Genomic DNA, 6,000 nt, shown 5'->3' on the forward strand with positions numbered 1-6,000 from the left:
GTGTCTTTTGCAAAGACAAAACATAATGTTTGGCACATATAATATGATTGATAATTCTCTGTATGTCAAAATAGAATCAGCGATCTTTCTATTTTTCAAGCTAGATTACGTGACACTAACTCTTCAGTAATTAGTACTGCACTACAACATTGTTCTTTGGTTTTTGTTTTTGTGGGTTTCTGGTTTTGTTTTTGTAATCAGAGTTGCCTAATTTAAAGTATAGAAGCTGAGACTATTAATTTTTCATTTCCAAATAAGTACTACTTTAAAACATTTGAAACACAGTTAATCTTTAAATCCAAGCAAATAAGAATAGAAATGAGGTTATTAGTAGAGAAACTGGCCGTTTATATATTAATGAGTTAGGCTGGGGCATCCTGCCAAGGGAAAAGCCTGAGTTCAAAACCAACCTCAGCTTAACCTCTTCCCCTCTCCAAAAAATATCACCAGCAACAAAAACAAAAATGAGCTAATTTCAGAAGTTGAAATTTCTTGACAAAATAACTCCTATAACTCCAACTTTCCAAATTTGATAGCACGCTATGACATTTAGTATAGGGCTGCAGTTGTGTTGTGTAATGTTATTTATTTATTCATTTAATAAATTAGGGAAACCCATTTTTGGTTCCAGAAGACATAGTACAAACTATCTGCTTTTTAGTTTTCTACTAAACTTAGGATAATATCCTCCTACTATATTTGCCCAATTGTCAGTATTTTTTTCTCCTCCCTTTTCTGGCCTATCACCTGCTTAGTAATTGAGCCACTCATTCCAAAGAGCAGGTTTGTGTTCTCAGGGGCTGATTGACCAATATAAATTTGCCAAGCTCTGGCACTGGAAAGCTGCCAGTCCGGCTCTATCCTCTCTATTGATGGTAGGGTTTGTTTGTTGTTTGATTCTTTTTGTCCTAATAAACGTAGTTGAAAAAATATTTCTTTCCAGCTCTTAGATTCTACATTGTGCTCACTCAGTATTTAGAAAGGAAAACATAATGATTTCCCAAAACATGTTACTTAGAATGGGGTGGTGGGTGGTGATGGTTCTATCTCTGTCCAGAGATCGGATCTGATGCACTTAATAGATCTGAAGCCTCACAGCCAATGCAACAGAAGCCAGAAAGGCAGATTGGTAGCCCCTGTCTGCAAAGACAGAAATAGTAAGGGCTGAAAGTCAATCTCCATGTCCAGCTCCAAGACATGGATTGTGTGTCCACAAGGAACAGCTTTAAGATGATAAATGGAGAGCTGAGTGTGCAGCTCAATAGTAGAAAATTGACTACCATGTGCAAAACCAGAGTTTATATCTAGTATCACAGTAGTAGTAGCAGTACTAATAGTAGTAGTAGTAGTGGGGTAGTAGCAGTAGTAGTAACAGAAGAGGAAGGAAGAAATGAAGGAGAAAGAAAGAAAGCTAGATAGAAAGAAAGAGAGAAAGAATGAAAGAGAAAGAGAAAGAAAGAAGGAAAGAGAGAGAAAGAGAGAAAGAGAGAAAGAAAGAAAGAAAGAGAGAAAGAGAGAAAGAGAGAAAGAAAGAAAGAAAGAAAGAAAGAAAGAAAGAAAGAAAGAAAGAAAGAAAGAAAGAAAGAAAGAAAGAAAGAAAGAAAGAAAAAGGGAGGGTGAAGAAGGAAAGAAGGAAGGAAGAAGGAAGGAAGGAAAGAAGCTGAATTGTCCAGCAGTAACCCTAGTAAGTAACAAAATTGTGCTTAAATTTTCAGACTATAGCAAATGTTGTTGGGGATCATTCTGTGACTTCTTTCATCATCCTTGAAGTACATAGGTAACCCAGATTTTGAAGCAACAGTGTAGCTGGTGGAAGCTAGAGAAAGGGGCTTCAAAGTAAAAGCTACATATTTGTTGTGAAATATCTCATTTTGCCATCAAATGGTTTTTAACAATACCCATTAAAAAGTAATATATATATCAAAACATTAGACACAGATCTACTTCCGCTATTATCCGGACACAGCATAGAGTAGGGCAATTGTCCACATAGGCGTAATGTTTGTTTTTGAGTCAGAATAATTGGTCCCTTGTTCCTTTGTAGTTTTCAGTGTGGAATGAATGGAGTTTTTCATTGCCAATGATTTGTGTTAAGTATCATATGAACATGATTATAGGGGATAAATGGATGATTATTGTTTTTAAAGGTAGACTTAATTATAGAATAGGTTCCTGTTCAGATTGTTGATAATGACTATATAGAGGGAACAAATTTCATATTATTTAGGAGCATTTGAAATAAAAGAATGACATGAATAAAAGTATGAATTCCTTTTTCATAGACCATATATACGTTAGAAGTGGAAAAGGTAGTAAAGAAGCATTTCCTTTGGAAAAAATGGACAAAACATTCAAGAAATAGTCATTTCAAGTAGTGTACTTAAATTTCACGTGCACAGGGTAGCTAATATAAGTAAATGGAAACTTTTTCCACAAGGCAAAACCTTTACAAAACACTTGATAGAATCATCAGAAAAAATATTATTTATTTAATTACTTATTCCTCTACTTTAAGAGACCAGATATGTAAAGTTAGTGTAGTAAACTATATGTAACTTCGTAAGGAAACTATATGAAGTAAGCTATTCAGTCTTTTCAGCATTTCTACTTTTCCCTTTATGTTAAAATCAGTAAATACCTGTTTTATACTCATGAGAGTAACTTAGATCCATGATAAAAAAAAAAGAGTAGTAGCAGAGAATAGTAACTAATCCTTGGAAGAAGACAAAACTACAAAGACCAACTAGATCATGCTATCATTAGTAAATACATCACTATTGAAGGGTGTAGTTTTGGAAAACGACTACAAAATTAACCCAGTATCACAGCATTCTCATCAGTTCTTTTAGACATTAACATCATTTTATGCCAAAACTTTGTTTTATCTGCTGTTTGAGGGAAGGGTGACAATTAAAGGATTCTTCGTAGATGTTTCAATGAGCAGATTCTGCAAAAGAAATGCTGAGTGACTTTCCAGGCTAACTTATGAAAAAAAGCACTGTTTTCAACTACTTCGTCTGTCAGGTTGTTCACCATTAGATATCTCCACCATAATGTAAGGAAGCCCGGATATCATGGTGAGACCACTTATCAGTATTCTAGACAACATAATACCAACTAAACTATTAACCAATAGTAAGCTTCACTTAAGAGACGTAAGAAATAACCCTTCAGATGATTCTACTCATCTACTCTCAATCATTCCCAAACACTGAAAAATAGAACAGATAAGGTACTATCACAAACCATTACAAATTGCAGAGTTCTGAAGAAAATCAACATCATTGTTTTTAAACCACTCTGTTATGAGAGGATTTGTCCCACAGCAATAAATAACTGGGTCAATTGTAAGAAGCCTCTGGCCAGATAGCAGAGCAGTGACACTTTCTAATACAGAATATAATTTTGGAATAGAATAAAAATATTGTACAGGGTACTATGGACCTTGCATTTTGGATAAGCTTTGTTTTTTCACAGTGCTTACTTCATAATAGGGACATAACAATAGCTAATTTAATCTACATGTAAATCATCTCTGAAGCAAGTTACCTGATGGACTGCTGTGCTATACTGTCAATCAGATTATACCAACATACAAGTAAAAGGGTTCCCTGAACATGCACAGTGTTCTTTCTCCTTTTTATCTTTTTTTTCTTTTGGGTATTAGAACTCTACTTTTTGGGCAATTAACAAATTTTTATGCCATATACTATGGATTGGACTATCACTAATGGTGCTTAAGCTGCTTGCTGCATGAATGAGCTAAGAAAAAGTGATGCATTCTCCATAGTATGATACTTGCTGCAGAATTAAGTCACCTACAAAGAACTGATCAGTGTCCTCTATGATGGAGAGTAAGAAAGTTCATCTGTCTGTCTGTCTTTCCACCTTTCTGTGTTTGTCTGTCTGTCTGTCTGTCTATCTATCTATCCATCTATCTATCCATCTACCAACCTATCTATCTTGATGTTAAATAGCAAAGATAACAATTATCATCTTCCCCAATCCACCTGAAAAATCTTTGAGCAAAAGTGGGCACTAGATGGAGAAGTGCACTCAGGCCATGATAAGAGAGACAAAATCCACATGATAGCATATGGTATTGCAAAGCCAACCACATCAGGCCAGATACTAGCCTCATTCCTTTTATTTTTCTACAATTTTAGTCATTTAGCCACAAGTCTTAATTTGTATATATACATTTATGTATGCATACATACATATATATGTATACACACATGTACAAATATAGGTGTATGCACGTTTATATTCAACCAATATGAATTCTTTTGAGATGTACACATGATAGAAATATGAAGAGACTGTTACCATGTTTTATTAAAGATCAAAATACTCAAGAAAATACTCAGTCAAGATGCACAATACTGATCAATTTGTCCAAGGCCAGAGTCTTAAAAGAGAAGATAATTCAATAATACCAGAGAATTCTTTTTTTTTTTTAATTTAATTTTATTTTATTTGAGAACATACTGTACAGAGGGGTTACAATTACATGGGCAGGATAATGCATACATTTCTTACCAAGCATTGCAGCCTCCTCCTTTGTTTACCCTTCACCTCCCTTCCCAGCCTCCCCCCTCCCCCCCACTCAATCATACCCCCCTTCCCCCCCCACACACCGACATTGTAAAGCTGGTTTTGACATGACATTTTGTACTTCTCATTGTTGCAACAGGTCCACCTGAATCCTTAAACGACTTGTTTGTCCCCGTCTCCTCCACATGTTATACTGACATCAAATATAGTGAAAGCGGGGGTTACACTGTGGGGGAGGGACATACAAAGCAACAAAGAAATAATCTTATAAATGCGTTAGAAACACATGCATGAAAGAAACAAAAACATTAAAATACATATTTGAGGGTTCGTTTTCCTAACATCACATTATCTGACTTTTTCCTCTTGACTCATACCTATACTAGATATTGCAAATAAGGGAAACCATGGGACCTATGTTTCTTTGGGCCTGGCTTACTTCACTTAATATAATTTTTTCCAAGCCTTTCCATTTCCTAACAAATGGGGCAATGTCATTCTTTCTGATGGAGGCATAGAATTCCATTGTGTATATATTCCACATTTTCTTGATCCATTCATCTACTGAGGGGCATCTGGGTTGGTTCCATATCTTAGCTATGGTAAATAATGCTGCAATAAACATAGTTGTGCTGGTAGCTTTAGTGTGGTCTTTTTTGTAAACATTAGGGTAAATGCCCAAAAGTGGGATTGCTGGGTCATAGGGGAGTTCTATGTGAAGTCTTTTGAGGAACCTCTATACTGCTTTCCAAAGTGGTTGAACAAGTTTACATTCCCACCAACAATGAAGTAAGGTTCCTTTCTGTCCACATCCCCTCCAGCATCTGTTGTTGTTAGAGTTCTTGATTTTTGCTGTTCTAACTGGAGTGAGGTGATATCTCAATGTTGTTTTGATTTGCATTTCTTTTATGGCTAGGGATGTTGAACATTTCTTCATGTGTCTATTGGCCATCCTTCTTTCTTCTTCAGAGAAGCTTCTCTTTAAGTCTTTCGCCCACTTACTTATTGGGCAGTTGTTTCTTTGAGGATTTGTTGTTGGGTGTTTTAATTTTTTGAGTTCCAAGTATATTTTAGATATGAGACCCTTGTCCGTTGTATGGCTAGTAAAGATCTTCTCCCAATCCGTGGGCTTTCTATTGATCTTGCTAGCTATGTCATTTGCCCTGCAGAAGCTCTGCAACCTTATGCAATCCCATTTGTCCAACCTTTCTTTGATTTGTTGTGTTTCCGGGTCTCTATTCAGAAAATTTCGGCCTGAGCCAAGGAGACCCAGGGTTTCTCCTATTCCATCCTGTAATGTTTTCAGAGTGTCTGCTTTGAGTTCAAGGTCTTTGATCCATTTGGAGTTGATTCTGGTGCAGGGTGATATATAGGGATCTAGCTTTAGTTTTCTACATGTAGTTAACCAGTTTTGCCAGCACCATTTACTGAAGAGGCTGTCTG

Source organism: Dipodomys spectabilis, unplaced genomic scaffold (assembly GCF_019054845.1).
Source record: "Dipodomys spectabilis isolate Male_0828 unplaced genomic scaffold, ASM1905484v1 ptg000783l, whole genome shotgun sequence".
NCBI lineage: Eukaryota > Metazoa > Chordata > Mammalia > Rodentia > Heteromyidae > Dipodomys > Dipodomys spectabilis.